The sequence below is a fragment of the Nyctibius grandis genome, chromosome 7, assembly GCF_013368605.1.
Source record: "Nyctibius grandis isolate bNycGra1 chromosome 7, bNycGra1.pri, whole genome shotgun sequence".
NCBI lineage: Eukaryota > Metazoa > Chordata > Aves > Nyctibiiformes > Nyctibiidae > Nyctibius > Nyctibius grandis.
In genome coordinates this window covers 51,495,238-51,507,510 of record NC_090664.1, presented here as the reverse complement: position 1 = coordinate 51,507,510, position 12,273 = coordinate 51,495,238, and positions in this window count along the sequence as shown.

Genomic DNA, 12,273 nt, shown 5'->3' with positions numbered 1-12,273 from the left:
AAACTCAGGCATTGTAGCATTTGAACCCACAATACAGGCTGTTAATGAGGCTAATGGAAGAACAGAGATGCTGCATCTCTCAGTAATAATGCAGTGCATTAGCCTGTGTGTCAGCATTGAATAAGCTGACACAGTTTCGCTTGAAATATCTGAATTTCTGTTGACCAGTCCTGAAGTTTTTCTTACAGCACATCTCTTGCTCTAAGCACACTGATATGCATGGAAGCAACCCATGCCCCTGTCATGCACATACATCTAACGAAGTAGTAGCACAGAGATTTTTTTTTTTCCCCCATAATATTGAGAGACCCACTTCAAGTCTCATACCATCAGACTGCAGAAGTGATTAATAGTGTAATTGGATCCAGCCCTTTTTTCTGCTTATTCAAGTTTTTTACACAAGGAGCCAGAATAAGTAAAAATCTATAAAGGATGAGGTTTCAATTCTTCACTTTTTTTGTGCATGAGTCAACTGCTGAGACTGGCGCTGATTAAAAATCAGAATTTATCTTTCCTCCAAAATTTTGTTAAAATTGGTATGATTGAGTAAACAGAGCTGGTTATCTCAATCTGGCTTTTGCTGATGGGAATCTGTTCCAGTGGAAATCTTCTGCCAGATCTTGTTGAAGAACATATGGATCCTAAAACTGCTGTGACTGAGGAATGAGGCTGTTGTCTGCTTGTGCATTTAAAAAAAAAATTTAAAAAAATCCACAACAACAGCAAGAGAAACTGCTGTTTTGGGACGTAACATCGCTCCATCCATCTCCAGTTTCAGCTCTTGGTCTGAGCAGAATTCCTGAGCACTAATCTTTATTTCTGAGAAAACAGTTTTAGCATGTATGTAGCCACGCACATCTCTCTGAAGCAAAGAAAGCATTACACAAAACTAGATTCAAGAAAAAATACAATAAAGTAAATACATTTATTGCCTGTGATGGAAAGCTGTAGGTGTGTGACAGAGGCATATTCAAACTCGAGATGCAAAGCCTGCTATCAGGGAGCTGAATGTGCTGTTGGATAAACAAAAAACACTGTAGAAGGCAGCACATTCATAGCAACATTCAGAGAGAAAGTATTCCACGTGAAAGACAAGCATTCTAATATATATATCCTTCGATCGCATGCACCAAATCAAATCACAGAAGTGTGCTTTCTTACGGTGAATGTGTACCTTCTAACAGTAATGCTGAACTTGGCTTATTGGCTCAATTCCCTTCTCTTGTTCATGTAAATAGTATTTCTAATACAGTTAATAAAGCAGGTTAGAGTTTGTGGGATTTTGCCACTTTCTGTAGCATTCCTCCTAGTACAAGTGGTCACCAGCTCAAAATACTCCAGGGAGGGTAAAGTGTTGGCAGGAAGAAGTCACAGTTCCTGCAGGGTCTCGGCTGGGGCTTCGAGTTAAAATGGAGATGTCACTGGTTTGCTGCAGTAAAGAAGTAAAGATGCTTCTTTCCCAACAGTGATATCCCAGATGTGCTTCCCACATTATTTGAAATTCATGGAAATTAGATATTTATAGCACCGCGCTCATTAATTCAAATAGAAACGGAGCCCCAAATAGTAAGCGAATGTTTTCAACTTTCATGTGCTCAGTTGCATCAGCCTATTCTTAGCTTATTCATTCCAGTTTGTGATCAAACTGGATTAAGACGTGCGTTCATACGTAGTGACAAGTTTGACATAGTGCCTTGAAAGGTGGAGGATAGTTAGCTGATTTCCACTGCTATCAAAGTATTTGCTTGTAATTAGCAATCAAAGGCATGAAAGGATTTTGTTGCAGCAGGGATAAATCTTTAAATAACGCCGACACTTTTTCCAAAGCTCGCCTTATACTGGCCTCTGTGGTTAAGGCAGATGAACAGAGTTAGAGATGAACAAAAGGAAGAAGTGGCACTGGAGAGAAAGGGGCAAAAATCAAAGATCTTTTGAGAAGATGTCTCTCAGAATCGCTTTGTATTTGAATCGCAGTGAGCTTATTAGAGGTGTGTGCTAGTTGCTTTTTAAGCTGCCCTAAGAGAACATCCCTAGTGTTAATCATCCCCCAAAATAAACAACAAATAGCATGTGAAACATGGAATCAGAGAGGCAAAGTGTTTTGCTCACTATCTCACTGCAGGTCAGTGGCAGAAGGAGGGGAGAGGCTTGTAGATGCCCCAGTTCGCACTGCTTAGACATTACTGGCTCTTCTCCATAGCTGCTGTGGAAGGGGGCAGTCAGAGCCCCAGCTGGTTTTCCTGGGGTGTTTTTTCATCCTGAGAGCTCTTGCTGATGGATGGCAGGGATGACCCGGGTGCTTCTGGCTGCTGCTGCTGAACTCAGAAATGGCAGGAAGATGTAGCTTGGAGCATTCAAGCCATCTCTGTTTTGGGGGATGCGCATGTGCTTTGTAGCCTGGAGTACAAGCCTGAAACAGCTTGTTAGGGGAGGTCTTATACAGCTGACTGATATTTGTGGTAGGAGATTTTTCTGTGCCTGGAGGGGACTGTCTCCAGCTGACCATAAACCGAAGGGGGAAAAGTCCACCTGAGGGTACTGAACAGATTTCAGCTGAGCTCTGGAGAAACATGGGTGCTGCTCTCAGCCCTGGTGCAACTGAGGACTCTGGCATGGACCAGGGAGGTGGAGGGCCCTGCTTCAGGTCTCTGCTATGCTAGGCAAGACAATGACCATCACCTTAAATGAGTTGTGATCTCCTGTGGACCGAGTATCCTTCCTTAGGGACATGCTTTAGTGGTGGACTTGGCAGTGTTAGGTTAATGGTTGGACTTGATGATCTTAAAGGTCCCTTCCAACCAAAGCGATTCTATGATTCTATTCTCTGTCAACGGAAGCAGGGACTGAATTATCTGGTGTGGCCTGAAACCTGGATGCCAGCAGCTGGCTGGAAGTCCTGTGCTGCTGCAGTATGACTTGTTCCTTTCCCTCCTGCACTCCTCATGTCAGAGCACTTTTCAGATTGCTACACCGTAATCTGCCAGCAACAGCTTTTGGATTGAGTGTTAGCGGGACTGAATTAATTGTCCCTGGTATCCCCAGGCACAGCGCTCCCTTCTCTGCTGCCGCTTCCCTATGCGGTCACTTCTATAACGCCTGGTCCTTATGGAGAGGCGGCAGAAGGGTACGTGATGTCCCTGTGCAGAACAGCCTGCACATTTCTGTTCCCTTAGATTGATGGACTGCCTCGACTCCAGTAGATTAAATGTGCCTGGGACAGTTCTCAGACACTGAAGCCATCTGGCATAAACTGCCTACATGTCTATTGCTGAGCTCTTGGAGCCTCCCAGAAAGGCTGCACACTGCTTTTCGGCAATGGACCAGCACCTCTGTTAACTCCCAAACTGTACCCAGGAGTTGCTTGGGGGACCACTAGCTGGCAAAGGCCAAAACCATGCCTGTGACTGCATTAACAAATTGACTTCATAAAGGTGTCAGTACAAGTGCCCACGAATGGTCCTGGACTCTGGTTAGTTTGTTATCACAGAGACATGTGCCCCTTTCCCTTTTTTCTTTCAGGGGACCAGTCCCACAGTCATACCCAGTGTCCTGGGTGCACAAGGGGCAGGAAGATGCCAACATTTGTGAGGCCTTAATAAAGAGAACAATCTTTTCTTAAAATTGTGCCATTTCCTGATTTCTATACATGGCTTCAAGCGAGGATTAAAATCCAGAGGAAAACCTCTCCTGAAGTGTTTCACTTACTCTCACAGGTCAGTACATCCTTTCATGGCATCTTTAGAGAATGGCAAAATGAAAGGACTGAAAATGAACACTGTCATACTAAAGGCACCTTGGCTTGTTTTCAGTGTCTTTTCAAGATAGCCATTCTGTTACTTAGATATTGGAGGCACTTGGGCAGAGTTTCTTCTTTAAAGACGCATGGATGGATAGACTGTGTCAAAATGCAATTTGAAAATAAAAAAGGCACATAGTAAAAACAATATCATTCCATAACTCTCAGTACCATTAAACCATTCAGCAAGGGATGTAGAATTCACCCAGGAAAGAAAAAGCATGATAATTTTTTAGAAGAACATAGGCTGCTAAATTACTTTGCAGCTTCCAACCATCTGGGGAGAAAAATAAAGTATGCTCATCCCTGCTTGAACTGATGAACTGAAACTGAAAAAAAACACTAGGTTTTTGTATCGCTGGTCTGCATGTTAATTCAGAGCCCAGAGCTGGTGGTTCCTGCATCGACTGACATAGTTAGCACAGTGTACATGTTGAGAACTTGCCTCTGTGATATAGTCTGAATAATTTTGTCCTGGTGAGTGTGGTTGCTCAATGGCATGTACAAAGAGTGAGATCTTTAGTCTGGTTTCCTGGGGAAATGACGTGTTATGTGATCACAATGTGTGTGTGAATGCACACTTGCTTCTCCTGCTCCTCCCCTGTAGTTTTTTTAATTCAGCTGGCCAATATCAACCAGATCTGATGAAAGGCCCGACAAGCTTCATGAAAACCAGTGGCTTCATGAAGGAGGGAGATTCTTTTTGTGCCTCCACAATATAAAAGGCTGCAGTATGGATTTACTCACTGGGACAATGGATGCATTGTACAAAGGAGGATTAATAGGAATCCTCCAGACAAGGGAGAAGCATCAGCAGGAGTTGATACCTTGTTAGACATCAGAGGATCTAGCCATGAGCCACAGAGCTGTTGAAGACCAGACTTCAGTAGCTCCATTGCCCAGGGAGCTAATTTTTTTTTCCTTGTTTTTCTTTATCTCTGCTCTTTCAGCCAGCAATGTGATGCTATTTTAAGAGTTATAGGTCACTAACAAATAAAGAAGATATGGCATCCTGTTTAAGACTTCTGGAAAGTGGCCCAACAAAGAAATAACTAGAAAGAAACTGCCATCTAGAGCATGCATGACACCTTCTCCATTACAACAATGTAATGGAGAAGCGTCAGATCTCTACATCTTCCTTTGAACTTGTGGGTGTTCCTGCTGTAAGGAAAGGTTGGGCCCTTTGTGCGTGAGGAGCAGCTATTCCTGTGAGGATTGGCTGTGCCGTGACAGGGTTATGGACCTTTTGTGGCACAGCCTGTGACTTGTGCCCTCAGGACTAGCAGATAAAAGGGAAATGTGTAATTTTTAGCAGGTCTTGCTCATTTTTGGAGTGAGCAGGTTATTTGTAATGTCTAATGAGTTGCTGTGAGGGGTGGGATTCCTTGGGCAAATGTCTCCTGTACAAAGCCCCAGGTCTATGGAGCTTGTGGTGACCCAGGGGACGCTGAGCTAACACCCACTAGTGATGACTCCAGTGAAAGCACAAGTGAAAATTCAAGGGAAGTAGTTTCTGTAGGAGCAGTTGAGCAGAAAAATATCTGTATCCAGACTCGGTGTCTTTTGGTGCCTTTCAATAGCATGGTTATGTGTGAAATAATTAAAAGAGAAAAAGGAATGAAAACAGCTAACGAGCAGTTTCAGCCACACCCACAAGATGTGATGGTACATGAGTGCTATTTACCTAGATACACCTTCAAATAAGGACTTCCACACTTTCGTCCTTTGCATGAGAGGAGCTCTGTGTAAGCATTCATGAAACTATCCCACTATCATCCTTTATCATCCTTCAAATGATTGCTCCTTACCATCCTTCATTCCCTTCCTTGTTTCTCTCCTGTCTCTATCTGTGTGCTCTCTCTTCTCTGGAATTTGGACTCAGATTTCTGCTTTCTGTTCTGATTTATAGAGCACGTTGCACAATGGGTCAGAGCCCATACTTGATGAAAATATGGTATTACTTTTATAATAGTCGTACTTTACACACATACACACAGATATTTACTCCTTTTCTTGGAAATGAAAAGAGAAGTGTGAACTCTCTGGCATTTTGATAAAGGGTTTTCCAGGTAGAGTTGCTTGTGGGTTTTTGTTTTATTTTGTGGGCTTTTTTTCCCCAAATACAAGGGACTTTTATCCAGAATTTTACAGTGTTTCTCTTTTGCCTTGGTCCTGGTTGGAGTTTGGCCAGCACTTTATCAGGTCCTGGGTCCTGTTCCTGCCTTATTTCTTGAATCCTTTTTAGCACTTGTATCATTTTTTTGGTAGCAACCTGCCCAATTCCATCCCCACTGCATCCATACGGTAGGATCCTCTCCCACTTCCAACAGGTAGCTTGGATGACAGCAGCAGCATTTTACTCTTAATGCACAGACTCCATTCTCTTTGCCACAGGGAGTTACATGCTTGGTTTCATCCAGCCTTACTGACAAATTTAAGTGAGAAGGTTAGTCCCCTGCAGGCTCTCTTTAGAGTCAGTGGGGTTTGATGGACATGCCCAAAAGTAATTTTTCCCACCTGATATATGAAACATGCTCCACAAGCATCTGTCCCAGAGGTTCCAGCCTTGGCCTAGGCAGTGTCAGCGTTTGGCCATTGCGTTTCTTGTGCTGAAAAAGGTTGCAGAACACTCATATATTAGGAAAATAGACTAGTGACATTACTGCTGTTTTGATTTCTATTATAATAAGAAATAAGGTATTTGGTAATGAGTTTTTCTTAGGTAGTGCTTGTGTTTTATGACTACATGGCTGCAGTTTATGGCTAACTGTATATTTAACAAACTTAAAAATGAGGTAAATAGATCAACAAATAGATCATTAATGGGGATACACTAGTTTCAAATGAAGAAGCACAAACTAAGATCTTTGGAGTCACCTGAAGTGCAGTGAAAAAGGAACCTTGTGAGAGCTGATCACCCAGGGCAGAGACTGGCTAGCTGACACACGGAGCTGATGATGGAGTAGGGTGATTATGGTGTTGGATCGAAACTCTACCTTGGCAGATGGGCTGTTTGACCTCTTTTGGAGAGGCCATAGCTGAACTCATTGAGGAAAGCCATTCCTGGGCATAGACTGTAGTTAGAGGCAGCTCAGCTGCACTCCCAACTTAGTGCCTTAAGAGTTGAAAGTCAGGTCTGTATCATCCTTTATTTTTTCTACACATGTGAAAACTAAGAGCCGTGTCCTACCACTTTTGCATGAGGCATCCATTCCACTTTTTACATTCCATATTTCTAAAACCTATCAGAGTATGTTTGGGGTGCAAGGGAGAGAGAATCTGTCAATTTGTCAAGAGAAGTAATGTTTCATTTAAGTTATTCCATTGTTGTTTAATGCATTCATCATCACATTACTCACGGAAGGCAGGGAAGTACTCCTAGCCCCCTTCTGCAACTGGAAACTGTGGCATGAAGAAGTTCTTTGTCCAAGATATTTCAGGAGGCCTCTGCTGGAAAGAGGCTTGGATCGAGGTCCAAGGCTCGCATCTGAGTCTGTATAAGATGAGATCTCACTTGGGACCTTCACTGTTGGGTTGGGACCAGCTACAAAGTTGGGTTACTTTTGACCAGGACAGATTCAGGACTTTGAAACAGCTTCTGTTGTAACCTTGGAGAGATGATGAACACGGTGATGGTTAGGAGCTGTTTGTGTAGTTCATTGATTTCAAGAAGGTGCAAGAATTTAATCAATAACCAAACTTTGGAGCTGACAGGACTCGACAGAATTTTTGTGATGAATGATACCCAACATTCAGACTCACATCTGTCAGCTTTTGTCTTTTGCTGTCTGTGAGTTTCGCATCCAAACTCTCTTTGTAGTTAATAATTTAAATTTTGCAGGCTTGCTATTCACTTTGTTTTCCTCTGCACTGTATTCTTTGAAAAAGCATGTGAGCTTTCATCGATATGATAACCAAGACTAGGTATAATATACCCAGAGAGGTCTTATCACTTCCTTACAGTGTATAGCAATTATAGTACTGCTTTTGATTTGTATTATATTCCCCTAGCAACCACACATTCTGTTTGCTGCCTTCATTTCAGCTGCATATTGGACTAACAGCTTTTGGATTTTTTTCTCCCAGTAAAAATCCTTAATCTCTTCAACAGCTCCAATTGCTTTCCTGATCAGTGTGCTCTCATTTTTATAATGATTTTTCTTTTATTATTATTACTGCTTTTTTCCCCCCAATACCTGTTACTTTCTTAATTTTTGCATAAGCTTTAAGCTTGACCTCTTTATTGATTTAATACCTGATTGTACTTTTTTTTTTTTTTTTTTTAGATTTGAGAGGTTGATATATGGATACTCTGTGTCTACTCCAAGTCAGTATTTGCAAACTTACCAACTCTATCCAAGTCTGTTGTGCAGAGTGCATGCTGGCACTCAAAAGTTACCCGGGAAGCATTTACTCCATCCTCAATACTTCCACTGTTTGTGCTGTTGTTGAATTTCTGCTGTGAATGCCTTGAAGGGAAGATAGCATTTCCCTCCTCCCGCTATCCACGGGGAAGAGAAGAACCACTCCGAAGAGTTAATTTCTGTTGGGAGGGTGTTAATTTATTACGGTGTTCTAAATTTATGTATAAATAAATGTTAATTTGAGAGCAGGCGGCTTTTATAGTGGCAGAGCCATCTGTAGGGGACTGATTCTAATTTCATTTCTTTATTTCTAGAACACAGCTCTCGCTCAGTCCGTAGTCAGTGTGAAGGCAGGTGGGGGCAGCCACAGGCAGGACCCAGTGGGTGTTGAGATGCAACCCAGCCAGTGCTAATGTGGGAGCAATTTTCTTATGTGAATTGCTCCTGTTGTGGTTTAACCCCAGCTGGAAACTAAGCACCGTGCAGATGTTCGCTCACTCCCCGCCTCCCCCTGTGGGATGGGGGAGAGAATCGGAAGAGTAAAAGTGAGAAAACCCGTGGGTTGAGATAAAGACAGTTTAATAGGTAAAGCAAAATCCACACCCACAAGCAAAGCAAAACAAGGAATTCATTCATTACTTCCCATGGGCTGGCAGGTGTTCAGCCATCCCCAGGACAGCAGGGCTCCATCATGTGTAATGGTGACTTGGGAAGGCAATTGCCATAACTCCAAATGTTCCCCTCTTCCTTCTTCTTCCCCTAGCTTTATAGGCTGAACATGACATAAGGTGTGGGAAATCCCTTTGGTCAGTTGGGGTCAGCTGTCCCAGCTGTGTCCCCTCACAACTTACTGTGCACCCCCAGCCTCCTCTCTGGTGAATGGAGTGAGGAGCAGAAAAGGCCTTGACACTGTGGCAGCACTGCTCAGGAATAATGAAAACATCTGTGTTATCAACATTGTTTCTAGCACAAATCCAAAACATAGCCCTATACCAGCTACTGTGAAGAAAATTAACTCTATCCCAGACAAAACCAGCACAACTCCAAAGGCATTTTTCCCAGTCCTGACCTCTCCATGCTGTAGTTAATGTCCATAGGCTGAAACCCTAAAGCTCCATCCTGACAATATTTTGGCAGGTACTAGCCCTGCAGAGGCAGTAGGAGAGTAATGGGAGCAAATACCAGTATGTGAGTTAGATCTGAACTTCATCTTCCTGTCCCCTTTAATAATCTAATCCCATGCAATGGAGAGACCAGCCCAGGAGCCTCTTGTAGGCATACACTGATCATGAACTTCAGGTTCCTCCTTGCTATCATTTATTCAGTGGGAGCTGGACTCTTTGAGCCCATTTCAGCAGTGCAGCAAGCAGCAGCCTTGGTTTGGGCGGCAGGTTTGAGCATCAAAGAATCAATCAGGGTAGAAGAGACCTCTGGGATCGTGGAGTCCAAAAATTGCCCTGGCACCACCCTGTCAACTAGACCATGGCACTAAGTGCCATGTCCAGTCTTTTCTTAAACACATCCAGAGGTGGTAACTCCACCACCTCCCTGGGCAGTCCGTTCCAATGTCTAATGACCCATCACACATACATCCACAGCCCTGCCCTCATCTGCTAAGCGGGTCACTTTGGCATAGAAGGAGATCAGGTTGATCAAGCAGGACCTGCCTTTCATGAATCCATGTTGGCTGGCCCCGATGCCCCGATTGTCCTGCATGTGCTGTGTAATGGCACTCAGGATGATCCGATCTCAAACCACCTCACCCTCTGTGGGGCAGGGATGCAAGGATGCAGGCTGCAAATCACCTCACCCTCCATGGGGCAGGGACGCAGGGATGCAGGCTGCAAACCACCTTGCCCTCTGCAGAGCAGGGATTGCAGAGATGCAGGGAAACAAGGATGGAGGGAAACAAGGATGCAGGGATGCCGGCTGCAAACCACCTCCCCCTCGGTGGGGCAGGGACGCAGGGCTGCATGGATGGAAGGATGCAGAGCTGCAGGCTGCAAACCACCTTGCCCTGCGCGGAGCAGGGGCTGAGGCGCGGCCAGGGGCCCTGTTTCGGGAGGCAATGGGCTTTGCTCGGGGCTTTGGGAAGGGGCCAGCCCCCCACACCCCCCCGCCCCGCCCCGCCGCCGCTCGCAAGCGCGGAGCAGGGCGCCCTCTGATGCGTCTCAGCGTGGCACCTGGGACCCGGGCGAGCGGTTTTGGGGCGGCGGTTGGGGGGTACCCCCCAACCGCCGCCCCAAAACGGCTCACCACCTTCCCAGCAGCCCCTTTACAACAGGATGGTGGGCAAAGAAGCAGAGCCCCCCGCTCCCTCCACCGCAGCAACCGCTTGGGGAGGCTGGATCCCACTGAGCCCCCTCTTGCTCACCCCCAGTCCGCCATTGCCAACCAAGGATGCTGTGACAAGCCCCCCACCAGTGTCCTCCTCCACGTGGAGTGCAGCACCCTGCCGTGGAGCGGGACCTTTCCCCCCAGGGGAAGGAGGAGAAATGCCTTTGTGCTCCGCGGCTTTTCCTCACAGGCTCTTTTCCGGCCGCGGCACCCAGGGAGGTGCTTTGCAGCATGTCTGTGCTAGCGAGTTTGGCTGCTTTATGGATTTCCACAGTGCCAAAGTCTCACCCTCTCCCTGTGTAAATCAACTCAGTTGTGCTGTGGGGAAGCTGCCCCGCTCCAGTGACAGCCCTGATGTCACCTCTGATCTCTCTCTGTCCTGTCAATTTGGGAGCTATCTGAACCCAGGCACTAGCTTGGTAAAAGTTACATCTGTAGGAAACTTTCTGTTTTCCTTGGGAACTCTTCTATGTTGCACCGCTGATGAATTACCTGTCTTCCTCTCCATTTCCCATGGGAGAAACCATGTTATCATCCTGACCTCTGCAGAATATCCCCTTCTGCCTCACAGATGCATGCTGCCTTTTCTCTCAGGTGGTCTAACTGATTAAGATACTCCGTTAAATTCTGAACAGCTGTTCTTAGCTTGCATTTGTTTTTGAACATTTTTGTTTCTGTGTCAGGCCTGGAGAAGGTCTTTGTCCAAAAACTTGACAGTCTTTCCAACTTTATCAGTTGGTCTACTGAAAACATCCTCTCTCGCCACAGAGAGGCAGAAAGGAAAAATTTGGGGTGCCTTGTCAATAGAAAGTAGTCTTCTGCCTATGGCAAATTGTCAGCTAGAGTCTGCAATTTTGAGTTTTCCTTCCTAAACATTTCGCCAACTCTGAATGGCACATAGCAATCTCTGACACACACACAGACACACACACAAAAAAAAAAAGGACATACTTTGCGATCTCTGGGGAGCTATGTGCCATCTTTACTGGAAAGAATGCAGGCTTGATGGCTTGATTGTACACTAAATGCCTTCAGTACTTCCCACCTCTATTATTGCATATACTTTATCTGACCTTGAAAAGAATTATGTTTTTATGCCCAGGAAAAAAAAAAATCATCTAGTTCAGAATGGAGCTGTAAGCCTCCTCAGCAACATGGATTACTGAAATCACATCACCCCTGTGCTCTGCTCACTCCACTGACTGCCTATATAGAGCAGCAAAAGGATTATGCAACTCTCTAATAGTTTGGCTGTCATAACAGGATGCAAAATCAGGTGCATTTGGTCTAAATTTGGGTTGTTGTGAATGCTTTTCAGATAGCTCTGTATACAACTCCAGGTGTCTCAGTCTGAGGAAGGTGGAGATTCATTAAAACTCAGCATCAAGCTTTCTGATCTGTTTTTAATAGTTAGATTACATGTAATTACATTTAGAATTGAAATCCCTAGCAGTCTCTCTTTTATAGTTTGTCTTAATTAGCATTGATCTGGACATGCTGAGCAAAAGCTAAAATTTTAGCTTTGCCTTGTTCCCTTCTTCCTTTTACTAGAGTGGTTTAAAAGATCAACTTGTCAAAAAGAATAAAAGACTCTCTCATGTTGAGAGTTCTTATAAAAGGCCCTAAGAGCTTCTATAGAGCCATTACTGTCTATTGTGCACAGCAGATCTGTAAAATACTGACATGGGGCTGTATTTAATGCGCTGAACTCTGTTAACATGATTGGGAATCAGCATGTTTTCCTGTGGAATTGGGCACCTTTAGCCCCTGTCTCCA